This window comes from Asterias rubens, chromosome 7, assembly GCF_902459465.1.
Source record: "Asterias rubens chromosome 7, eAstRub1.3, whole genome shotgun sequence".
Lineage (NCBI taxonomy): Eukaryota > Metazoa > Echinodermata > Asteroidea > Forcipulatida > Asteriidae > Asterias > Asterias rubens.
Genome location: NC_047068.1, coordinates 4,130,675 through 4,157,746, shown reverse-complemented (window position 1 = coordinate 4,157,746; position 27,072 = coordinate 4,130,675). Strand labels below are relative to the sequence as shown.

Below are 27,072 nucleotides of genomic sequence, written 5' to 3'. Positions count from 1 at the left end.
TTATACGAGCGCCAAATATGCTTTAGACAACCAGTTTTAAACAGCTCCAGTTATGTCTTTATCCAACCTTGTTCCTTGTGGTGTATGATCTTGCCGCGCCATCTTCTTTTCGTTTCAAGAATGCGTCGATCCTAACCTCCTGAAAGTGTGACTTGAAAGTATCCAAATATGTGATATATTTAAATTTGTTTTGTGGTTGAGCGCCTCCATTCTGAGTAGGCCGTTAATCAGGCCGGATGCGAATATGTACATCTTTATGAATAAGCACGCGTTTTGGCATAAACAACTTTTTGCAGACTTGCAGCGTCTTCAAATTTGGCGCAGATATGATTGCCAATCAAAGACACGGATCAAAATTCCCTTCAGGAGTTAGGGATAAATGCAGAGTTAGTGGGCGATGCGGCACTGCCCACGGTAGTGAGGCTGTTCTTGATCAGCTTAATAGTCAATATTATTGAGATGAGTGACTTTTCTATGTCAGTTACCTTATTTGATACAATTAATTCTTGTTACCATGTTCTGGTTGGGTATGATAATATTATTGAATATTTGAACATTACTCTTTTTTGTATATAAAGATTTTATTATACAAATTTCTCAAGATGAACTACAGGGCACTTCTTATTTTAGTACACATAGCATTAGAGAGTGACTCTGAAGGACTTTTTTTTTTGTAGTAGTAAGAGCCCCACAAAACAATAGAACTTGAGTTGTAATCTCATGAAAGTATATTAGAAGAGTTGAATCTGAAAGTTCCTTTTCTCCCTAAAAACTAATACCGGAATCAATTTTCATAGGAAACATTTATGTACCAGGCCTGGAATTTCATCTTTCAAAGGGCATGGCCATTTTCATTTTGCAAAGGGCACTTTTGCTGGAAAATATTAACGTCTATAAGAAACTTTTGATGGGGCACAAAATTACATGTGTGAGAAGACAGATTTTTAAATCTTAAAAAAGGACACAAACTAAAATAGTAAAACGACCAACAAAATAATTGCAATTTTTGTTTCCCCTATTTTTTTCCTAAAGGATCTATATTAATTTTATCAAATTTCCACAAGTTTGTTATAGTCAGTTTAGATGATTAGTTAGAATAATTTTACTCTAAAGCAACGGTGCATTATATCTTTTAATTTATACAAATAGTGCACTTTTAATTTCTGATGAAAAAATAGAGGGGGTGATCCCAGTGGTTAGGCCGTGTACAAAAAGATACATGTTTAGCGTCCGGGTTTCTGAAAAAAAGGGACAGAGGGGCTTTTTATTTTTATTTTTTATTTTCAAGATTTAAAAAAAAAAAAAAAAGGGAGAGGACCCTTTTTCTTCAATGACTGCCCGAAACATTTTTAAAGTAAAGTATTTTTTTGATGAGACCGTTAAAATACATCCCTTTTTTTTCATTTACAAAAAAAATCATATAAAAAATAAATTTAAAAAAAGGAGGAGGCGGCCTCTGAAAAAGGAAGCGGGCGGGGACGCTAAACATGTTTTTTTTTTTTTTTTTTTTACTTGGCCTTAGTTGATATGTTGAGGGTGGGCTTGGTAGGTAAGAGGCCTATAGGACTGGGCAGCCACTAACCAGTAAAGGGTGTGTTTCATTTCATTTATTAATTTCACAGGCAAACATTCAAGGACAGACAATAACAACAGTAAGAAAACAAAACAAGAACATACAATACAATAACAAAAAAAGCAGCACCCCTGAAGGATCTTAAAAAAGTAAACTAAATTACTATCGAGTTAATCTCCTGATGCCACAATTTACGAAGAGACAAAAAGGGACATTACAGATGGACATTATTAAAACATGGCATACAGTATAAAACTATAGAACTATACAAGCAGTAAAAACTATTAAAGCACTAATGGGCTTTAAAAAAAAAACTCAGCCAAAAGCTTACTCAGTCTTTTTTATTTTGTTTTATCTTTTGTAATTAAATTATTGGGATCTGCTTTAACCTGTCGCCCAGAGAAACGGTGCGTTTAAGAATTTAATTAATTTCATTTTCGTTTTGGCATAATTACTGCAGATAGTGATCTTGCATACTAATTGGTAAGAGTGAATTATGGTTTTTAATTTTTAAGCGGACTATGAAATTTCAACTAAAATGGAGATAATTTAGTTAATTTGAGCTCAAATGCTCTGTACTAATTACCTCTGGTTAAACCCTCTGTCATTAAAGTTTACTGATTTTATTCATTTGAATGTTTGTTTTGTTATTGTTTTTTATTGTTTCCCTCGTTATAAAAATTATTTCAACATGAGAAATCGTCCCGAGAAAAATCTTGGAATTTGTTGACAGTATCCTTGTCGGCGCTACACGATCTTTGGCACTGTACGGCGAGCACGAAGACCAATGAATGCGCCTTCAAAATAGAATAATTAAATACAAGTGCGATAGTGTCAATAGAGGGCGACATATTGTTACTGCGGACTCAATCGTTGGTGTCGTATGTAGTTCTGTGTATAGGGAGTAGGGTATAAATGGGATTATGTGATTTTGAATCAAAACGGGGCCAATAAACTTAGGCAACAGTTATCGTCTACCAAGCCACACACCATAAAGACGATCAATTAAATAGGTATAGCTAGGGAAAGAGAACTAAATTAGCAAAATGTTTGTCCATCACCTCCAAGCTCCTTATAGTCGTACTTTGATATTGCTTTTAATTTAGTCCCGAATAACGGTCCGTCATTATAGCTGAACGGTTCTTTTCGTCATGCATTATCGAATACATTATTAGTGAAAATGGCACTTGTGCCCGATATAGCAAGGCAATCAACCATAATTGCTTCGTTCACAATTTACGTGAACTTGCCGATATCTAACGACCTACCAAGTTTCAACATGATCGCATTATTACTTCGGGATTTAACAAAAACAAGAGCTGTTTCGCTGCGCTGCGCTAAGAAACAGCTAAAAATCAAGTTTACAGAATAAGTAGCAGACACCTCATTTGTTGTATTTCTTTGGTTTTTAGTTAAATTCACATTGCCTGGTACTCAACACAAAAATTGTACTCTAACCTACATAAGAATGTAGGTTCGGTTTCATCACACATTTTTGTAAATTCCTACCCTTCCAAATACATCGTGTAGACAAATCATCATTAGCCATACCGGTGGTACCACATAAAACGCACTGGACACTATTGGTAATTACTCATAATAATTGTAAGCATAAAAACTAATTTAACAACCAATGGAGAGCTATTGGTAGTAAAAACCATTGTAAGAAACGGCTCCCTCAGAAGTAACGTATTTTTCAAGGAAGAAGTAATTTTTCACTAAAAACGTTTGAATTTGAATTAGATTTTGAGGTCCAGAAATCAAGCATCTGAAAGCACAGAACTTTGTGTGACAAGGGTGTTTTTTTGTGTGTTTTTTTTCATTATGATCTCGCAACTTCGACGCCAATTGAGTTCAAGTTTTCACAGATTTGTTATTTTGTGCATAAATGTTGAGATACACCAAGTGAGAAGACTGGTCAGTGACAATTACCATGAAAGGTTTCCATTGTATTTAGGACAAGAGGGCATGTCTCCTACACTATGTACCACTAATATCATCTATCTCATCATGCAAATTGTGGTGATCAATAGGTGAAACGAACTAAACTCAAAAATTGAATGTGTAGTTTTAGATTGTTTATGACATAATGAGATCCCCAGCTGTGACATTTGTGTCCTTAAGGTGTCCTTAAGCAAGACACCTAACTATTACTCCGTCCTTCGGATGGGACGTTAAGCCGTTGGACCATGTGTTGTGTGACGCATGTAACAGAACCCAGTGCACTAATCGTAAAGAGAAGGGGTTCGCCCCAGTGTTCCTGTCTGTGGCTGCTGTATGCGCTGTAGCACCTTGTAAACCCCTATAGGGTGCTTAATAATTGGGTCTCAGGATTCATCACTTCAATAACCTATCTTTCTGAAAGTGTGTATAATAGGTACACGTGCGCTATATAAGACTTCAATATTATCATTATTATTATTATTATTATTATTATGCAAAGCAAACGTGCTAAACATCCGTGTTATTTTGTCTAATTCTAAAGGGTTTAAAATGTACATTAGTTTTGAGGCATTGCATGATGAGGTTTATGTCAATTACATTTACACGACGGCTCTTGGAGTGTAGCGCCCTCTATTGTCGGTAACAGAAAACCGTGGTTTAGCTTAAAAGATGGCGGCGTCCTTAAACCGAATTTGATTGCCAACAACAACCTACTGTACATTCACATTGGACTGCAGCAATAGCCACATTATCTGAAATTGTGGTTTATCTACAGATACGTTCCCCTGTAGACCACACCTCAGTGGAAACATGAACTCAGGCAAGTAAATAGATTAGAAGTGAGTTATTCCTCGTAAGAACTCTTTGAAAGTTTGAATTAATTGTCACGATCGATTGTTGTCATGGACTCATGTGGTCATGACATAATATGATGATAATGGCATGATTGATGATGGTTGTTGAATTGAAATTTGAACACTGTTGAATGGAATTTACTTTATTTTTCCTCCACTTCAAGTTCACACTTCCATCCACCAGATCAAAATAAATTAATTTCTTTCTAAAGTCATCAATCAATCAATACAACACAGGCACAGACCAAGTGTAAATAACTGGGGCGCTGTATTACTATATTAGTGTATTCCTTTATAGAAATTTTGACATTATCGGTCATTGTACATGTATTTGTACTATTGTTTGTAGGCCTAAGCCTATTTGGATAACTTTCCATATGGCGCCACCACTTTTTCACTCATTTTTACAAAAAGGGATATCTTATAATAATATTGAGGTAAATTAGATACTATTATTTCATATCGAATGAAAAAGTGGTGGCGTGTGATACAGAAACTTTTCCCTATACAATCATCTAGGCCTACAAGTCAACTCTTCTACCCTTTCTACTGAACACAGACTCAGAACACGGTCCATCATGAAGTTTTTCACTGATCAAATTGAGATACAAAAAACCTAAAGTTTATTCTGGCTATTAAATAAAGAATTAAAAACAAAATTAAGGAACATTGAAAAAGTTACCAATACGATCGAGTGACTCAATCGCTCAACGTTTTGTGTAACTGTAAAATATGTAGACCATGGATATATCCAAGTAGGAACCTTCAGCTTTTCAGTTTCAGGAGGTGAAATAATTTTTTAATGGAAAACCAACTTTTTATGCTGAGAACGAGATGCTACCCAAGTTATTTTGAAACACCCCCAAAAAAGTTCACACTAAAACAGAAATGAATATATTCTAGGCATTGCATGGCAAGCCGAGGTATCAATTTATGTTTGGTTTGCTGTAACACCATGTGTGGGTATCTACTTGCCAGGTAGAGTTTGTTCTTAGAGAACTGTCTTTCTGTATACATACTACTATCGCGGAGGAGAATTATTATTATCATTATTATAATTAGTATTTATTCGACCAAGATACAAGACAATAACGTTCACAAAGGTACAGTATACTAATACAAAACAAGTAAACAGAATCAGGAAAACTAACAAATACAATAACATGAATAAATCAAAAAATGTCAAATAAAATAAATAAAATATTGACAAGAAATTATTATTACAAAACGCAGTTGGAAGAAAAGAGTGGGGAAGAGAGGGGGTGGTTGGGCAACCAAGTAAGACAATGGGGAGAAAAACAAAACAGAGACAACAACAATAGGGACAACAACAACAAGAGGGACAACAACAGCAACAGGGACAACAACAGCAACAACAACCCAAAGAAAAATAAAAAAATAAAATTAAAATAAAACAACAACAACAAATCAACAACACAAAAAACCAAAAGAAAAACAACACAACAACACAAAAAACAAAGAACATCTCCAGACATATTATTAAAAGACAAAAAATATGACAAAACAACATGATCAGACAAAAACAGGAACCAATAAACAACATAACCAACTTAAGCCGGCCAGGATAGACAAAAGTGTACCAAAACACTGTGACCCGAAGGCCTGTCTATCCAAATTGGATTGTTCAGGAGACTTCTCGTTTCTCTGTCCTGCTTCTTAACTATACCCGGGCGGAAGATAGGAAATTGGCAGGGACTACGTGTACTTTAGCTTACAGGAGTGTTATTAACTGCGCTACCGCGGAGTCAGTTCTTAAATCGGTCTCAACATTTGGACTACCTTGCTCTAGTCATCCATCGTCAGGAGACTGGAGTTATTAATTTGACATTAATCAATGTGATCACTTTCTTCTTTTGCAGCTTGTGGGTTTGAAAGCAGAGTTATTCCGGAAACAAGAGGCACTCGGCAAAGAACAACTTCAAGAGAACTCTACTACAGTCAAGGCTAAACCTGTTCCTAAGGTAGGCTGGACCTGGGATGAACTGATATGAGACTCTGTCTGAAAAGGTGGTTATTTACCATGTTCACCTATGTTTGACACCCCCGGCCCCATGGAAGTGTCGTGGCCAAGCGGTACAGAGCACTGAATTCAAACTTTGTTGTTTCTGATCAGCAGAGTGTGGGTTTGAATCCCTAGCCGTGACACTTGTGTTCTTAAGCAAGACACTTCACCATTGCTTCGTCCTTCGAAAGGGGCGTAAAGCTGTTGGTCCCATGTGTTGTGTAACGCATGTAAAAGAACCAATTGCACTTGTCACACTTTTTTATCGCAAATAATATGAGTAAAACCTGAGTCACAAAAATAATCTTCGTCTCAGTGAGACGAAAATTATTTCAGCATGTAAAAACGTATTAAAAACCAGTTATGATAAAAATGCAATTTTGCTGTAAAAAGTATTAAAATACTTTTTACGGCAAAAACTGAGACAAACATTATTTTTTTGTGGCATTGTTTTACTCATTTCTCTAAAACTGCAGAACCTCAGCAAGTTAGTAATTATTTTAAGGAAATCTTTCTACTATCATTATCTTCAAACAGTGTATGTAAGTTAATCTAAATCTGTGGACTTCGTGTTTTGTGTTACAAAAAGTACCCAGACCCTTAAAGCAATCAAACTCAAGTTAAAGGCAGTGGACACTATTGGTAATTACTCAAAATAACTATTAGCGTAAAACCTCTCTTGGTGACGAGTAATGGGGAGAGGTTAATGGTATAAAACATTGTGAGAAATGGCTCCCTCTGAAATGCCATAGTTTTCGAGAAAGAAGTAATTTTCCACGAATTTGATTTCGAGACCTCAAGTTTAGAACTTGAGGTCTCAAAATCAACTATCTAAACGCACACAACTTTGTGTGACAAGGGTGTTTTTTCTTTCATTATTATCTCGCAACTTCGACGACCGATTGATATCAAATTTTCACAGGTTTGTTATTTTATGCATGTTGAGATACACCAACTGTGAAGGCTAGTTTTTGACTATTGCCAATAGTGTCCACTGTCTTTAACATTTCAAGTTCCAATCAAAATTATTCAAAACTTTATTACCCTGTCAGTTTCCTTATGGTTATTGGTATTTTTTATTTTTTTTATTTTTTTTATACAGAAAGCAAGTATCTGGACCAAGAAGAATGACGGAGTTCAGTCCCGAGCTGAGAAGGATAAAGTCCTTACAGCAGAAGAAGAAAATGCATTGGATAAACCAAGGTAAATAATGTAAGATGCATGTTTCATTCCCTAAAAAAGTTTTGAAGGTAGTGCATTTTGCTCCACCAGCCATGCTCCTAGTGGATGATCCTTACAGACTTTGAAGGGGGTAACCCTGTTTCAGCCCTAGGAGTAGGTGGCTCCTAGTGGATGACACCCATGCCTACATCCTTAGGGACTGTGAAGGGGGTAACCCTGTTTCAGCCCTAGGAGTAGGTGGCTCCTAGTGGATGATACCCATGCTTACATCCTTAGGGACTGTGAAGGGGGTAACCCTGTTTCAGCCCTAGGAATAGGTGGCTCCTAGTGGATGATCCTTACAGACTTTGAAGGGGGTAACCCTGTTTCAGCCCTAAGAGTAGGTGGCTTTTGTGGATGATGCCCATGCCTACATCCTTAGGGACTGTGAAGGGGGTAACCCTTTTTCAGCCCAAGGAGTAGATGGCTCCTAGTGGATGATACCCATGCCTACATCCTTACAGACTGTGAAGGGGGTAAGTCTGTTTCAGCCCTAGGAGTAGGTGGCTCCTAGTGGATGATACCCATGCCTACATCCTTAGGGACTGTGAAGGGGGTAACCCTGTTTCAGCCCTAGGAGTAGGTGGCTCCTAGTGGATGGTACCCATGCCTACATCCTTATGGACTGTGAAGTGGGTTTCCTGTTTCAAAACAGCTAAAACTTAAAGTCACCTGGAAATTGTTTTTTTTTTCTCCAAACATAAGAGTATAATGTTGATAAACAATAACATATTTTTTTTAGTAATTGTTTGTCACGATTTATATGTTAAAAAAATACATAAATTGTTTATGGGGGTGACTCCGCCTACCCCTTTTGTGACGTCAATCGAGGCAGACCTTGCCTTGATCGAACATCGAACACATGTGGAAGTACATGCAAGTCCTAGTCGTGAGTTTGTACGTTTCGAAAAAAAAAATTTTCTTGCATTTTTCCGGCAATGCCGACCAGGTGTATTGCTGCTAAATGCAGTAAAACAACTTTAGATTGGGTCAGTTTGCAAAGTGGTCGGTCCATTGTCTTTTTTCAGCGCTGTGCAGCGAACACTTTGAACCGTTGTGCTTCGAATCCGGAAAACAATACACCACACATTTGACATGAAAAGAAAAGGTATTCTGAAACATGACACCATCCCAACAATTTTTCTTGCTAGTGGGACGTCGAAGAAGGTACCTGAAAGACGTGATGAACTTAAAGGAGCATTTGCCTGATGAGAAAACAATTTGGGTAATGTTTCAACTTTGAGGGCATGTTTTTAGCTTACACCAATCGTCAAGCGCCAAGCTATCTTGTGTTGGCACTGCATGCATTGTCCGTGCAGGGTAATCCGAGTGGACCGTCCGCACAGCAGCCATAGTGCGTGCAGACATGGTTCGTGACCATAGTTCTGTACGTATGCATCATACCGATCAGGTACCCAGTATACGAGGCCAGACTACACATTTTCTCTTCAACTATCGTGCCTCGATTGACGTCATGGACAGCGCCCTCTCGGGTCGGGCCTAACTCTCAAATTTATAAAAAAATATAAAAAAATTGTTTGGAACCTTAGTTAACTATTTATTCATATTCTACTCATCAAAACACATATTTTTATTGTTGACAAAAGCTTTATTTTGAAAAAATACCACTTCCAGGTGACTTTAAGAAAAGTTTGTTTTAACTATAATATATTCCAGGTTTTGCATCGGAGATAAATAATATAATTTGTTTACACCGATGTGTATGAAAGCACTGTATACTCAGTACTTTCCCAAGTTATACATGTGTCTGCTCTAGCAATGCAAAGGTCATGGGTTCAAATCCCACCTGAGTGATTTGCCTGTGATAGTTCTGATAAAACAGTGAGTATACAATGCCCAACACACATCTGTGTTAAAGACTCTGGACACTATCGGGTATTGTCAAAGACTAGTCTTCACATTTGGTGTATCTCAACATATGCATAAAGTAACAAACCTGTGAAAATTTGAGCTAAATCGGTCGTTGAAGTTGCGGGATATTAATGAAAGAAAATACACCCTTTTCGCACCATGGTCACACGAAGTTTTGTGCTTTGAGATGCATGATTTCGAGACGTCCAATTCTAAATCTGAGGTCTCAAAATCAAATTCGTGGAAAATTACTTCTTTCTCCAAAACTGCCTCACTTCAGAGGGAGCTGTTTCTCACAATATTTTATACTATCAACCTCTCCCCATTACTCGTAATCAAGAAAGGTTTTATGATAATAATTATTTTGAGTAATTACCAAACTGCCTTTAAAGGAACGTTACAGAAATGGTAAGAAACAAAAATCATGAAGATCACAGATTTACATAAAACTTACACGGTCTAATGATGATGATAGTAGAAAACATCCTTGAAATATTTCTGTCTGAAATGGCATATTTGATGAGAAATAAATATTCTAACTTCGCGTTTGGAGTTTATCGCTCAGTGAGCGTTTTATTCATTTTAATTTTGGCATCGATGCAATGCAAAATTTGTAATCGTTTTTTCGCTATTCTCTCATGACCCAGATGGCCGATCGATCTCAAACTTCTACAGGTTTGTCAGTTTATGTATTGATGGTGGATTACATAAAGTGCTTACACTGCCAGCAACTGTTCTGTTAGCAAAAACCAATTCTGTAATGTTCCTTCCCAAAAGAAGTAAATACCAGGTAACGATAGTATGTTTTAGTGTTTCAAGACTTGATTTTTTTGTTGTGTTTTCAGGGCAGCCTTAGAGGCCAAGTTAAAGCTCTAGGAGGAGATGTCAAAAGGAGCCATTCTGACAGCAGGTAAAGAGTTGTGCCCTTGCGCTTATTTTCCTAAAGGGTTAAACAGAACCTGTGACTGTTTTTTTTAACCATCAACTTTCTCTACTGATTCGAAGCAGACCTACACATGTATGAGCCCATCTTTAAAGGAACACGTTGCCTTGGATCAGGCCAGTTGGCCATTTATGGGAATCAAATTTTTGACTCCCTTAATTAGATTGGTGACCGTGTTTTAGTCCACGGCATACAAGGAAAACACTTTCGAGGCATGTTTGTGTGGATCATTATATTCAACTTTTAAAATATCTTTCTAATCATATGCATTTCATCGTCCGATCCAAGGTCAACGTTTTCCTTTACAGCCATTGGACCCTTTCGGTAAACAGTATTGCCCAAGGCCCACACTTCGTGTATCACAACTTCTATATCAAATAACAAACCTGTGAAAATTTAGGCTCAATCGGTCATCAGCGTCAGGAGAAAATAACGGGAAAACCCACCCTTGTATCCGCGCGTTTCGTCGTGTCATGACATGTGTTTAAAATAAATCCGTAATTCTCGCTATCGAGAATTGATATTGTTTTAACTTTATTTTCAAAAAGTAAAGCATTTCATGGAATAATATTTCAAGAGAAATCTTTTACCACTACCTTCTGTAAACCCTGTAAGTTATTTGTAAATCTGTGAACTTATAAACAAATGTTTTGTAGTATTTGGGCTCACATCCCTGTCCTTACAGAGACATTTCTATAAAAGAAAGTACAGAATTAATAGTACACAACACATTGCAATTCGATTGAATAGCTAAAAAACACAAATCATCATGCAGATGGACTAGCATTCAGGAAACTGATAAACAAACATATAATTTTACAAACATGTTAACTTCCTTTGGGGAGATACAGTTACATGACATTACAAAAATGCCTCTATGGAATTGACGCATCAAAGCATTCCATTCAAGCTGATATTTCTCAAAATCCAATAGTGTTTTTCCTAAAATTAACCTGATTTTATGTTATATTATGATAGAAGTATACTGGAGAAGGTATCCTTGTAGTACTGATACAACACTGAAACACATACAACAGCTTGGTGCAAGGAGGCATGTTCTTTTCAGTGTATGTCATCCTTTCCAGCATCCACTTAAACCCTATACTATAACATGTACAGAGTCATCTAAATCAAAAATCATATACTGTCACATTGCAAAGAAGTCCACTGGGTAGTAGACATTTTGACGATTAGGTCCATTTTTAACTTACTATTTTCATTTTTGGGGGGTTTAAGACTTTTCTTGAAGTTGGTTTTAAACGTTTAAACTCCTGTTGTTCCCAAATAAAATATTGCTGGAAAAGCAAAGTAAGAGTCTGGTGTACTTGGCCAAAATTAAAACAGTCTTTTGACTTAAGCTTTGTTGTTTAGCAAAACAATTTGCCTCAGTTTGTACTCCAAACTATGATTGCTAATATCGAAGATACGCACACCTTTCATGAATGATTCATTGCTGGGAATCGTCCTAGCTGACACACAAAAATAAAGTAGTAGTCTATACTTGTGGATTGAGCGGTAATAATGAATAAAGAGATATTTGTGTTTTCCTTGTTCTTCACAGCCAGCTGAAAAGAGAGGGGTGGATTGTTTTATCAATGGAGGGGATACATATGTTGTTGTCCTTTGTTTCGGAATCTTACTATCGTCTTCTTGTGTGCAATTTGTCCGTGTGTGTACAGACGCGACTAACAATGCGTTATACTGCCAACAAACAAACAAACTGGAATTTATTTTTTCAATTGTTAGCCTACAACAGTTAGATTGGTTCGTCAACTGTGGAGAATACTTTCTAAAACGGGGGAGGATTGTAATCGAAAAATGAGTTACTTTAAAATCCTCTAAAATCAAATTTTTTGACTGGTAAGATAATTTCAAGCCATGAGTGTGAACACTAAAAGCTAACCTATCCAAAAACAGGGAGCACTGAAAAGTTGATATACGATACAATTTTATGTATCATTGTTGAGTCTAGACTACACCTGGTAGGCCTACCTGTTTAAGTAGTGTAGGCCTACATAAGAGAAAATAATCAACAGTTTGTGCTTTTAACAACAGAGAAATTATGTTCAACTAATAAATAACTCTTTATTAGAAAAAACACGAACTCAAATACTTTCAAATGACATTGAAAGCACCTGTTGGTCCCTCTGAAAGTGCAATTTGGTTGTAGATCTATCCAGTACAATCGAAAGTTTGTTACGGATTCCTGACCTGCACCCGGTTACCTGCCCTGTGTGGTATCCTGACAACATTAATATGGAACCACAGCAGAACCTGACTATTTTTCACGTGAGAAGTCTGTTGTCTGCTTGGTTTTCTGTATTGTTTTAAATTTGATTTTTCAGGGTGAAGGACTAAACATTAGCCTTGGTATTCATCATTTTCAGATTCAGCACCCCCAAATTAGTTAAATCAGGTATGTTACCAACTTTTACTCAAAAATGCCGCTCACTTCCTTAACTAGAGCCCTTTTTGGAAATCTGGTCTAGACTAATAGACCCTTTGAAGGATTAAAAACAGAACACTGTAACCCAGTCTTTACTTATTTTGGTTTACACCAGCGGGACTTGAACCTGTGACCTCTGAATTAACTTCCCGTCTTGGTTCAGGGCAAGCTTTTGTATAGCAACCTCCAGTTGAGCAAACTCCCGTACCATTGTGCCATGCACTCTCATTGAATGTTGGGCCATTCGGGACTGAAATTTTTGCCAAAGGACACTAAAAATGGAAACAAGGTCGTCGGAATGGGGTTTTTTTTACTTGGTGTTTATCTTGGTGTCAGGAGCATTAACAATTGTTTTATCCAGAGGATTTTTGTAAAATTAGTAAATACAAAACTAAGTATCATGATTTTTTTTCTTTTTTCAAATCGGTTGTATTTGCGCTTATTGACTCGCAATTCCCGAGTATCGACCCGAACCCTGCATCTCTTACTAACTATGCAAACACTTGCCCTGAAACATTTGATGTAGCAACTGTCTCAATTGTCATAGAACTTTCAATTTAAGAAAACACCTTGTGGCTAAGCATGTCATTGTACCAGACATTGTTCAAATCTAACTTTCAAATGGCTGATCACTAATACTGAAGTCATCTTGTCACATTCCGTCTTACCCAGGGGACGATGTTGCAGATCACTTCCTGGTGGACTATGAGAAGAAGGCCATCAGTGACATGAAGGAGAAGAGAAGACTCGAGGAGGAGGAAGAGGAGGCAGCAAGGGCGGGGCAAGAGTATGAGATGGGGGCTACGGATGTACCTGGCCCAGTCGACCCTCAAGACCAATGGTAAGGAAATTCATCTAGAGGGGGGGGGGGGGGGGGGGGGGGGGGGAAGAGGAGGCAGCAAAGGGCGGGGCCAGAGTATGAGATGGGGGCCACGGATGTACCTGGCCCTGTCAACCCTCTAGACCAATGGTAAGGAAATCATCCAGGGAGGGGAAGGGGGAAAACAGGAGGCAGCAAGGGCGGGGCTGGAGTACGAGATGGGGGCCTCAGATGTACCTGGCCCTGTTGACCCTCTAGACCAATGGTAAGGAAGTCATCCAGGGAGGGGAAGGGGGAAAACAGGAGGCAGCAAGGGCGGGGCCGGAGTATGAGATGGGGGCCTCAGATGTACCTGGCCCTGTCGACCCTCTAGACCAATGGTAAGGAAATCATCCAGGGAGGGGAAGGGGGAAAACAGGAGGCAGCAAGGGCGGGGCTGGAGTACGAGATGGGGGCCTCAGATGTACCTGGCCCTGTTGACCCTCTAGACCAATGGTAAGGAAGTCATCCAGGGAGGGGAAGGGGGAAAACAGGAGGCAGTAAGGGCGGGGCTGGAGTATGAGATGGGGGCCTCAGATGTACCTGGCCCTGTCAATCCTCTAGACCAATGGTGAGGAAATCAATCGAGGGGAAAATCGAGCTAAAAATCCCATCTCATTTGCTTATTTTTGCTTTGTAGAAAATGTTTAGGTGCTTTGTCCACTTAAAGGCAGTATTAGTACTTTCGGCAATCCTCACTTGGTATATCTCTAAGTAAGTATTTATAACCATGTTTTTAAGACCAATGTCAAATCCGTCCACGTTTAGTGTTTAGTGTGGATAGTGACAGCACATTTGTCTACATTGGGTAATTAAATTGTCAAAGACAAGTATTCTCAGTTGGTGTATCCCAACATATGAATCAAATACAAATCTGTGAAAACTTTTAAAACAATCGAAGTAGCGAGAGAGTAATTAAAGAAAAAACACCATCATTGCCCAAATTTGTGTGCTTTTAGAAGCCTGAGAAAGGCTTCAGGCCTGAATGTCTTTAATTACTTGGGTGAAAAGTTGCCCCTTTCTCAAAAACTATGTTACTTCAAAGGGAGCTGTTTCTCGCAATGTTTTATACTATCAAATCAACAGCTCTCCATTGCTAGTTATTAAGTAAGTGTTTATGCTAACAATTGCTTTGAGTAATTACCATGGTGTTCAGTGGATTTTAAAGTCATACTTTCCTTGTTTTCTCTTCTTCTTTGACAGTTGAACATTCAAGGTTGGAAATATTTGTTTTAAAAACTTTGTGACACGTGGAAGCCAGCTGGTCATAAACACTGGTCATTATCAACCATTCATAAATACCCCAGACAGTTTCTCTACTCCTATTGGTGGAGAGTGCGTCACGTGGGGGTGTTTAAACGGTTGATAAAGACACAGCTGAAGCTGTTTAAGACTGGCTGGCTTCCGCAAGTCGGGCGCGCGCGCGCAAGATTATCATGCGGAACGCAAATCATAGCTATACAGCGCGTAATATATGTAAGCGCGCGCGTAATCTTTTTATAAGCGCGCGCGCGTACACACAACCCACGCGCATCAAACAGATTCTTCACAAAGTTTTTGAAAAAAATATTTCAAACCTCAAATTTTCAATTGTCAAAGTGTCTATAATTGTATTTTGTTTAAAGTTTTTTAACAAAAGGGCATTTATGAATGGGAATAAAAGAATAGTGACTCGTTCTTAAACGTCCGTTAAAAACCTTGCAGGGTCGTTGCCGTGCGATAAAGGCCCGAGCCTGCCGGTTTTAAACGGCCGTTTAAGAACTCGCCGCTACACTTTTATTCCCTTATTTAAACACCCCGCACTTGACGCGCTCTCCACCAATAGGAGTAGAGAAACTGTCCGGAGTATTTATGAATCTACATTTAAAGTCTGTACTTTCCTTGTTTTTCTCTTCTTCTCAGAATGGATTTTGTGGACACCTTAGGACGATCCAGACGCTGTATGAAGAAAGATCTTCCTGAGCTCATCAACATTGATAAACGTCTTAATCCTCAGGCATTTAGGTAAGTCCAGATTATCACCGGATATAAATGATTGGTCTCCGCGCTCGCTATTTGATTCATAATAATAATAATATAATAATAAACGAGACTTATAAAGCGCATTTTACAAAATTCAATGCGCTGGAAGAGTGCTACGGAAAAGACGATTATGAGAATAGATATGTTTTTAATTTACTCTTGAGTGTCTGGAGTGTGTTGGTGTTCCGAATATGACTTGGTAGGGCGTTCCAGCACCGTGGACCAGCGACTGAAAAGGACCGGTCCCCTGCCATTTTGTGTGTGCGAGGGATTGTTAGATTCTGGCCGGAGCAGAGCCCACTCCGGCCAGGTTTGTTGAAATTTAGCGACTCTGTAAGGTATTGTGGAAGTACGTTAGAGAGTGCTTTGTGCATGTTCACTGATGTTTTGAAGGTGATGCGTTGTTTAACTGGTAACCAGTGTAATTGTTCGAGAAGAGTGGATGCGTGTGTGTATTTGGGTTGCAAGAAAATGATACGTGCAGCATTGTTTTGGAGCCTTTGTAGACGGTCAATGTCAGCTTGCTTAATACCATTGAGGAGAGAGTTACAATAATCCAGTCTAGACAACACAAGGGCTCTGGCAGCAGCGTGGCATGTGTTTGTGTCAATATATTTGCGTATTTTGGAGATGTTTCTGATGTGATAGTTGATGGACTTGCATGTACGTGTGACGTGTGTGCTCATTGTCATGGAGCTGTCGAAAAAGACGCCTAAATTTCGCACTGTTTGAGATGGCTTAAATGTTGTGTTGTTCACGTTCACAGTCAAGTGGCTGAGAACTTTCTGGTGATGAGGGAAGCAGCAATGAAAAATTCAGTTTTGTCTTTGTTCAGAAGAAGTTTGTTTGCGATTAACCAGTTTTGAACATCAGTGATGCAGTTTGACAATCTGAAAAGAGCACATTCTGCGTCGTTGGGAATGGAGGGGTCGAAATCCATATAAATTTGGATATCATCAGCATATGTATGGTATTTGATGCTGTGTTGGCGAATAATATCACCCACAGGGCTTAAGTACATGGTAAAGGTAAGAGGACCAATAACAGAGCCCTGTGGGACGCCCAAGTGAATGTGGCTCACATCAGAGTCAGCCCCAGAAACTGTGACATGACTCGTCCTGTCATTGAAGTAGGATGTGAACCACTTCAGGGCAGTATTATGGATGCCAAACTGATTTTGGAGACGACGCAGCATTGTGCTATGATCAAGGGTGTCAAACGCAGCAGCTTTAAAAGCGGCAGCAGCTCAGACAGCGCCCTCATAGTTTGTAAAAGCACACAATTTGTGCAACATTTTGGTTTAGGAGGCCGAAAAAAATACAACTCCAAAGAAGTCACTCATACAGAGAGAACTTGGTCAACTATTCTGGTAATGAAATAAGTAGTAATAGTAATAATGAAAACTTGTAAAGCGCACTAATCCATCCTCATGGCGCTAAAAAAGTTACCCTTAAAAAGTGACTAGCACTGTGACCCTGAAGGTAGCTGTGTAGAGAAGATGATGAAGAAATTTCAGTTTTAGATGTTGGAGGAAAACCCAAACAGTTTATGTGTACAGTTCAGATTTATCCAAGTTCATGGTCTGGGTCTTGGTGTCAGACATTGGGGTCATGGTCTTGGTTCTGGAGGGACAGTCTTCTTCTTGGCCTCACAGAGGAGGTCTTGGTCTTGGTCTCCCCCTAGGAGGTTAGGTCTTTGTCTTGTCTCAGTCTTGGAGGGAAGGTCTCGGTTTTAAAGAGATGGCCTTGGTTTAAATGTTAGGAGGGAGGTCTCTTGGTCTCGAACTTGAACATGAGTTCTTGAACTTGATCTCAATTTCTTGGTCACGATCTCAGTGCGGAGGTCTTGGTCTTGATTTTAAGCTACAAGGGAAGGTCTTGTTTTTTTTTAAGAAATGAGGAGCCGAGGTCCTGGGCCTCTTCACTACCAGAACCTCAAGTTTGATGGTAAGGTGTAAGATAGGGTTCTTAAAGGCACTGGACACCTTTGGTAATTGTTAAAGACCAGTCTTCTCACTTGTTGTATCTCAACATATGCATAAAATAACAAACCTGTGAAAATTTGAGCTCAATAGGTCGTCGAAGTTGCCAGATAAGAATGAAAGAAAAAACGCCTTTGTCGCATAAGTTGTGTCCTTTCAGATGCTTGATTTCGAGACCTCAAATTCTAAATCTTAGGTCTCGAAATGAAATTTCTCAAAAACTACTCAACTTCAGAGGGAGCCGTTTCTCACAATGTTGTATACTATCAACCCTTACCCATTTCTCTTTACCAAGTGAGGTTTTATGCTAATAATTATTTTGAGTAATTATCCTTTAAATGCCCCAGGCGGCCCTCATGCCTTCCTTTTGTTACGCAGCACCAGGCGGTTTCTCTGACTCCACTCACACCTGTGTACTCACTGCATGCACTCCCTCTCTCATTTATATTTTTAGGACTCACTCCTGGATGAGGCAGTAGGTTAAAGCCATTGGACCCTTTCGGTACAGATAAAAAAATTAAAGTTCACAGATTTTCAAATAACTGACAGGGTTTACAGAAGGTAGTGGTGAAAGACTACTCTTGAAATATTATTCCATGAAATGCTTTACTTTTTCACTTGAGAAAACAGTAAAACAGTATCAATTCTCGATAACGAGAATTACTGATTTATTTTAAACACATGTCGTGACATGGCGAAACAGGTGGATACAAGGGTGGGTTTTCTCGTTATTTTCTCCCGACTCCGATGACCGATTGAGCCTAAATTTTCACAGGGTTTGTTATTTGATATCGAAGTTGTGATACATGAAGTGTGGGCCTTGGACAATACTGTTTACCAAAAGGGTCCAATGGCTTTAAAGGCAGTGTACACTATTGGTAATTACTCAAAATAATTATTGGCATCAAACCTTTCTTGGTGACGAGTAATAGGGAGAGGTTGATGGTATAAATCATTGTGAGACGTCTCCCTCTGAAGAGCCATAGTTTTCGAGAAAGAAGTAATTTTCCACGAATTCGATTTTGAGACCTTAGGTTTAGAACTTGAGGTCTCAACCGTCATATGTTGAGGTTCACAATCTGTGAAGGCTAGTCTTTGACAATTACCAATAGTGTCCACTGCCTTTAACCATCACCAGAATGTGTGTATAATGAGTGCCACATAGCGACTCTTATCTGTTAGAGAGGACAATTCAATTCAGCACTTACATTACTTTATTGGGACTCTTGGTGCTGTGGTGTACTGGGCCTAATTTCATAGAGCTGCTAAGCACAAAAATTTGCTTAGCATGAAATTTCTTCCTTTATAAAAACAAGATTACCAACCAAATTTCCACATGATTTTCAGGATAAGCAAACAACAGCTGAATACCAGTAACAAGAAATATGCAACAATGGAAATTATTCCCATCTGAAAGCACACAAATTCGTCCAACAAGGGTGTTGTTTCTTTCATCATTTTCTCGCAACTTCGTTGACCGATTGAGCCCAAATTTTCACAAGCTTGTTATTTTATGCTTTTGTTGGGATACACCAAGTGAGAAGACTGTTCTTTGACAATTACCAAATGTGTACCTTCCCTTTAAAGGCAGTGGACACTGTTGGAATTGTTGATTGTATAAAACATTATGAGAAACGGCTCCCTCTGAAGTAACGTAGTTTTTGAGAATTTTTTTTTTCCATGAGTTTGATTTCGAGACCTCATATTAGATTTTGAGGTCTCAAAATCAAGCATCTGAAAGCACCCAATTTTGTGTGACAAGGGTGTTTTCTGTCATTATTATCTTGCAACTTCGATGACCAATTGAGCTCAAATTTTAACATGTTTGTTATTTCATGCATATGTTGAGATACACTCAGTGAGAAGACTGGTCTTTGACAAACACCAAAAGTGTCCAGAGTCTTTAATGCCAGTTTTGTTTCTGTTCAGAGGTGAGAGAGATGGGTGTCGGCTGCTTTGACTTCTCAAAGGATGAGGGAGAGAGACAGAGTCAGATGGAGATGTTGAGTCATCTTAGAGACGAGGTAAGAAGATAACATGATTTTTGTGTTGATTAAGGGCAGTGGACACTATTGGTAATTGTCAAAGACTAGCCTTCACAGTTGGTTTATCTCAACATATACATAAAATAACAAACCTGTGAAAATTTGAGCTCAATCGGTCATCGAACTTGCGAGATATGAATGAAAGAAAAAAAACACCCTTGTCCCACGAAGTTGTGTGCGTTTAGATGGTTGATTTCGAGACATTAAGTTCTAAATCTGAGGTCTCAAAACCAAATTCGTGGAAAATTACTTCTTTCTCGGACACTATGGCACTTCAGAGGGTGCCGTTTCTCACAATGTTTTATACCATCAACCTCTCCCTATTACTTGTCACCAAGAAAGGTTTTGTGCTAACAATTATGTTGACACCAATAGTGTCCACTGCCTTTAAAGACCAGCATTCTCACTTGGTGTATCCCAATATTTGCATACAATAACAAACCTGTGAAAATTTGGGCTCAGTTGGTCTTCGAAGTTACAAGAAAATAATGAAAGAAAAAACACTCTTGTTGCACAACTTTCAGTTGCATAACCTCTTTCTCAAAAACTACGTTACTTCAGAGGAAAACTATGGGAAAACAGTTAAGGAGATGTTTTCTCTGCAACCTTACTAGTTTTTACGGTACTTGTAGTTTAGCACTTGGATAAGCATAGCCTGAACATCTGACGCCACACTTCGTGGCTCGCAAATAACACCAGAGACCGGCATCAAAAACTGGCGTGTGTTTTGACTTTTGTATTTCACATAGAGATACGCAGTCAAATTCCATTGCGGACTTGACAGTAGTGTACTGTTTGGGCATAATGGGTGCACGTTTATCCAATATCATTGTATCCAATGGAATCACTGGATCTAGCGGCATGGACCTGAAAGACAGACCCCCAGTCTAGGATAGGCATCACAACCAGCCCTCAACCCACAACCCGCATAATAATAATAATAATAATAATAATAATAACCTGTTTTTATATATCGCTTCTCACACCCGGAAGGCGTCCCAAAGCACTTCACATTATTACCATGGTCACTGGGCCTTAAATCACTCCTTAAACCATCTCAGCTCCCTGGTGGGGAGTATGCAGCCTGTGCAACATCAATATGCGCTACTCGGCTAAATCAATCACAAGAACCATCTCTGCCCTCACAGGTACCCATTTACCCCTGGGTGGAGAGAAGCAATTTTAGTTAAGTGTCTTACTCAGGGACACAAGTGTCACGACCGGGATTCGACCCACACTCTGCTGAACAGAAGTATCAGAGCTCGGCCATGACACCCATACATGTATATCACAACCCATAACCCACCTCGACAACCCAACAACCTACAGCAACATACCAAAGTACAACTCACTACCAACACCTCAGAACCCACAACCCTCCTCTTGCAACTTCGATGAGTAATTGAGTCCAAACATTCACAGACTTGTTATTTTATGCATATGTTGGGATACACCAAGTGAGAAGACGGGTCTTTGACAATTACCAATAGTGTCCAGTACCATGGTTAGTTTTGCGATAGCACCATGTTTAAATAAGGGAATCAATGTGTGGTGAAGAGAATTCCAACTAGTGGTTTAATCCCAACGAGGCTTGGTTCTTGATAATTTTACCGAGACGAAGTCGAGGTAAATTATAGAGAACCAGGCCTCGGCGGGTTTAAACCACTAGTTGAAAACCTATTCAACACACTTTGATTCCCATTCATAAATACCTTTTCGGTCAAAAACATCATCACTTTTTTGTCAAAAAGTAAAATAAATGCAAACATTTTAATTTTTAAAAGATTTCTTTCAACACAACACCCCTCTAGCTATGAAATGGTAAAGCCCTCCGCCCCCCTCGGGTAAACAACTCTTTATAAGGGAATGTTGTGCGCGTATCGCGTGATGTAGCACATCTGTTTCAGCCATTGTTCTCTACCAATAGGAGTGAAGAAACTGCCTTATAAGAACAGGTGCAAGGTCGCGTGCCACGCCCATGAATTAACACTTTTTACCGGTCATAAACAAAGGTTTATACACACCCACGTGACGCGCTCTCCACCAATAGGAATAGCAAAACTGTCTGAGGTATTTATGAATCTCTTTTTGAGTAGAGTTGGTTCTGAGAAGAACCGTTGGTTGACAACTCAACGATTGTCAACCACCAGTTCTTTTCAAAACTACTACTCTCATTGAGATTTACACAAGCCTCCCCTCATGAAATAAAAATTGTGATGCGATCTAAACCCATCACAAGGTGATGAAAGTATTCATTTCTGAGTTAATTTATATACATGAAATTTAAGGGGACACTCCACTCTATTCGTATCTACCTCTACCTCCATGGTAGGACCAAGGGTGGATTTCACAAAGAGTTAAGACTTGTCTTATCTCGAGTTAGGACGAGTTACTCGTCAGTTTGTAATATCTTCTAGGACTATAGTCCTAAGTTAGGAATAGTCCTAACCCTTTGTGAAATTGACCCAGTTGGCCTTGGTTTGAGAAATCAAGCTTTAAAGTTCCAAATGCACATTGATACAGATGTTTTTCAAGAATACAGTTGGAATATCGTTTTATGCGATCGTTTCTTTTTTCAGACGCTTGGTCAGAGAACCAAGAGTGACCAGCTTAAAGCGAAACGCAAAGCGGCCCTCAAGGCCCGACTAGATAAAGTGAAGCAGCGTAACCGAGCCAAGGGGGAGATAGTTGAGGAGGAGGGCGATAAGGACCATCAGGAGGAGGAGGAAGATGCGAGGATGAAGGAGGAGTCAGAGTCAGCGAGACGGAGACAGAAGGAGGAGGATGAGAAGAGATTAGCAGAGAGGCTGAGCAGAATGGCGCCGGCGAGACCTTGGGATATTGGAAAAGGTAGGGTACCCTTCTTCATCTTCTTGTTCTTTTTAGGGCGTTTGTGTCGTTTTCTTGATGCGGAAGGCTCTAGCAAAGTATTAGACTCAAGGTACATTAAAGCCATGTTCCCATTGGACTTTTCCTTCAGCTGTCACGTGGAAATTTACCGTGACTGGCTTTTGCGTAATTCTACAGTGCGTTCCCACCTAGACTTATATTCCGCAGCGTTTGCAAAGTTTTTTACAGCGTGGTCGCGGTAGGTTTACAGCAAGGAGCTGTTCCCGTTGCACTTTCTAGATAAGTTACAGTGGCTGTGCCGAAGTCTTCTGCGCCCTCTTTCCGCTTGTTAGTTTTACATCACAGTTGCGGTAAATTGACAGGGTCAGTTTACCATGCGTCCCCTTGGATTGTATTGTCATTCTACAGAGAAGTTGCAGTATTTAAACCAAAAACAGTCCATTTGGGAACACGTTTTTGTAAACATACATCAATTTTTCGCTATCTTTGTGAGGACTTTCCTTTGTCCCTCTAACTAAACACTCTCCATAAGAGCATGAGAAAATGTGAGGATGTAAAAATACAAAGGAGTCTAGTGCGAGGACAGCATTGCTCGTTTTGAGTTCCTTTGTTCTACTGTCCCCTCTCTTCCGATGAAACCATGTCATCGAATTCAATGAATTAAAACTCTGGTGTTTCTGATCAGCAGAGTGTGGGTTCGAATCCCCAGCCGTGACACTTGTGTCCTTAAGCAAGACACTTAACCATTGCTTCGTCCTTCGGATGGGACGTAAAGCCGTTGGTCCCATGTGTTGTGTAACGCATGTAAAAGAACCTAGTGCACTCATCGAAAAGAGAAGGGGTTCGCCCCGATGTTCCTGGCTGTGGTTGCTTAATGCGCCGTAGCACCTTGTAAACCCTTATAAGGTGCTAACTAATTGGGTCTCAACACTCATCACTGCAATAGCCTATCTTTCTGAAAGTTTGTATATACTCAGCGCCTTGAGTACCTCGTTAGGTGGATACGTGCGCTATATAAGACTTCGATATTATTATTATGTATTGTATGTTGATAAACCTTGTAAACATGGTAAAAGAAGAACATGCACTAAACCTTGTGGAGAGTTAGGATTTCAGAGTCTTGTTGTGATTAAAGGGGCTGTTTCATGATCAAAGCAGATCTGTGGCTGTACATAGTATCATGAACTCTCACCTGCATGTTTGCGTGTACTCGCCTTAGATATGATACCGAGGGAGGGCACATGTGTGACCTGTCACAACAAAATGAGCTAAAAGTCGGAATTTAAAATAAATTAGCTATTCACATCTCTGAATTCTGCAGATCAAGAGCTTTCCAATCAAGAGCTTTCCAATGTTATAAGCCTACATGCCATGCTGCTGTTAGAGCCCTTGTAACGTCTCGTCTCGATTATGCTAACTCTCTTCTCTATGGAATATCATCTGTTGACTGTCAACGCCTTCAACGGCTCCAACCGTATCAACTTCAAAATACTTACCCTAGTCTTCAAATGTCTCAATACCGCCTCTGCGCCTTCATACCTAACGGATCTCATTCAGTTGTACAAACCTAACAGATACCTCCGGTCATCTACTGACACCAGACTACTTGTCATCCCCAAAACACGCACCACTATTGGGGAAAAAAGCTTCCACGCTGCTGCCCCCAAACTCTGGAATGATTTACCTCGCAGCATCCGCCACTCTAGCTCACTAGCAGCCTTCAAGAAATCTCTCAAAACCCACCTGTTCAACTGATTTGCTTGCTTTTATTTATTCTTTGCTTTTTGTTATTTTGTGTGTACAGCGCTGTGGTACTTTCCCCTGTTAGTAAGAGCGCTTTATAAATACCTTGTATTATTATTATACAACACTTGGGGTGACAATAATCCTCCAAGTCGACAGAGCTTGTGGAAACTTGAGAGTTCTCACTTATCTAATGAGAAAGATTTGACTTTGACCGTCTGTAATGGGAAATGGCACAATGCGACTTATAGCTCATTTCGTTGTGACAGGTCACATATATGTACAGTAATTCATGAATCCGTTTAAAGCTACAGGCCTGTTGAGTATAACACAGCCCCTTGGAACCTAACCTTCCTAAAACCTTCTACATCCTCTTTGCTGAAATAAACGATTCAGAAGGACTTTACACCGCAATAACAATATTGTACCAGGGCTGTGTTTTGAGAACGTTGCATGGAGGGAGGTTTTGTCTTCTTGGTCACGTTGCATGCTGAACCAAATTGTTAGTCCAAATGTAGCACATATCAATGCGCAGTTCAATCTGGCACCGCGTGTGCGCACATGTTTTTGTTTTTAAAGGCAGTGGACACTATTGGCAATTACTCAAAATAATTACTATCATAAAACCTTACTTGATTACGAGTAATGGGGAGAGGTTGATAGTATAAAACATTGTGAGAAACAGCTCCCTCTGAAGTGACGTAGTTTTCGAGAAAGAAGTAATTTTCCGCGAGTTTGATTTCGGGACCTCAGATTTAGAATTTGCGGTCTCGAAATCAAGCATCTGAAAGCACACAACTTCGTGTGACCATGGTGCGACAAGGGTGTGTTTTTCTCTCATTAATATCTCGCAACTTTGACGATAGATTGAGCTGAAATTTTCACAGGTTTGTTATTTTATGCATTATAATGTTGAGATACACCAACTGTGAAGACTAGTCTTTGACAGTTATCAATAGTGTCCAGTGTCTTTAAAATGGCTGCAAATTACTAGTACATATAGGTTTGCGGTAACGCCATGTGTGTATCTGCTTGCCGGTTAGAGTTTGTTCTTAGAGAACTGTCTTGCTTAATTCTACTTCCGTGGAGTAGATTGATCGGGAGACTTCCCAGTTCAATCTGGCACCGTGTGTGCGCACATGTTTTTGTTTTTAGCAAAATGGCTTCATAAGTACTCGCAACACAAATCAGGTATCAGTTGCAATCGCCAAAACGCACCCCTGATGTCAACTGAAGATATTGAAGACTTTGTTAAACTTTTATAATCAGGTAGCTGTCATTTAAACTAACAATTTGTTTACAATTCTTATTTATAAACAGAAGAGTCGCAATGGGACAGGGTGAAGAAGCAAGTACATGAAGAGCGCCCTCAAGAGTTTGCTCCTCCACAGCAGTACAACTGGATGATGCCATCGATGAGACAAACTCCAAAGAAGAAGAGCAAGTTTGCGTCCACAGAAAGTTGCGACGACACGCTTAACACGTCAAAACAGCCGCAGGAGTTCGCTCCTCCTAGTAATTCTGCAAAGTGGAACATGAGACAGGGTTTGTCTGCAAGTACTTCGTTAGAGGCCAAGAATTCTAAGGATCAAGGCAGCAGGCTGGGGAATTGAACCAAGAACCGCAAAGAACTGAAGAAGATTTCTGCCGTGGAGGTAGCCTGATCATCTGACGTCATTCTTCAAGGCTCGTGAATAACACCAGAGAGTGGCCAAAAACCGGCGTGTAGTTGACCTCTGACCTCTGTCGTTTCACATATAGATACGCAGTCAAATTACATTGCGGACTTGAGAGCAGTGACTATTTGGACATTATGTCACTGCATGTGAATTGTATCCAATGGGAATCACTGGATCTAGCGGCAGCGACCTGTCTTTATCCTTGCGGATAAAGACAGGGGCCCAGTCTACCATGGAGGGATCGGAGCTAAGGTAGTTGGTGCGGACTCTATAGCACAAGCTTTGTTTTTCTTCCGTAGTAAGGCAAAGAAGTAGGACTCAATAGAGGCCACAATTTGACAATATTTGATAAAGGAAAACACTAGTCGAAAAGTAACACTGAATTTTCAGGTTGTATTATTAAAACCTCAGAAATTTACAAAGGGTTCCCCCATGGCAGATTCTTTTCCAAAGTGTAAGTCTACGTTTATTGAGGGCAAAAATTTACAAAATCTCAAACATATTTATCAATTTTGGGCTAAAAATTGAAGGAAAACAAATCTCAAGGGGTCATAAGTCCAGTTGTATTATCAAATTTTAGCCAAACATTAAAAAAACGACAAGGGGTAAAGTCCTGTTGTTTTATCTTGATAACTTAGCCTTGTGAACTTTGCGCTCGAAATAAAATCACAAGACTATAGCCTTGTAAATTTTTCGCTCTAAAAAAATCATAAGGCCTTGTAATCTTTTCGCTCAAAAAGAAATTACAAAGCTATATATATATAGCCTTGCAAAAAAGAGCAGAGTCTTTCTCGAAGGCTAAATTACTATAATTCGGCCAACTAAAAAAAATAAGTAAAAAAAACATAACGTGCAAGAATGTTGTGATTGTTGTTATAAATTTGTCTATTATTGTTACGCAATAAACCAGTCGGGCGTGACCGGTGGCTGGGCAGCATCCTGCGGCCTGGCCATGCGGCAGTCCGTTGCCCACCAGTCTTCGTCGTTGTGGTATAATTCTTAGCTCTCGTGTCGACC

The 27,072-nt window shown here is 39.5% G+C and overlaps 1 pseudogene; it reads left to right on the top strand.

Moving 5' to 3' along the window:
- Positions 1-326: 326 nt before the first annotated feature.
- LOC117292346 lies at positions 327-26,119 on the top strand (annotated as a pseudogene).
- Positions 26,120-27,072: the final 953 nt, after the last annotated feature.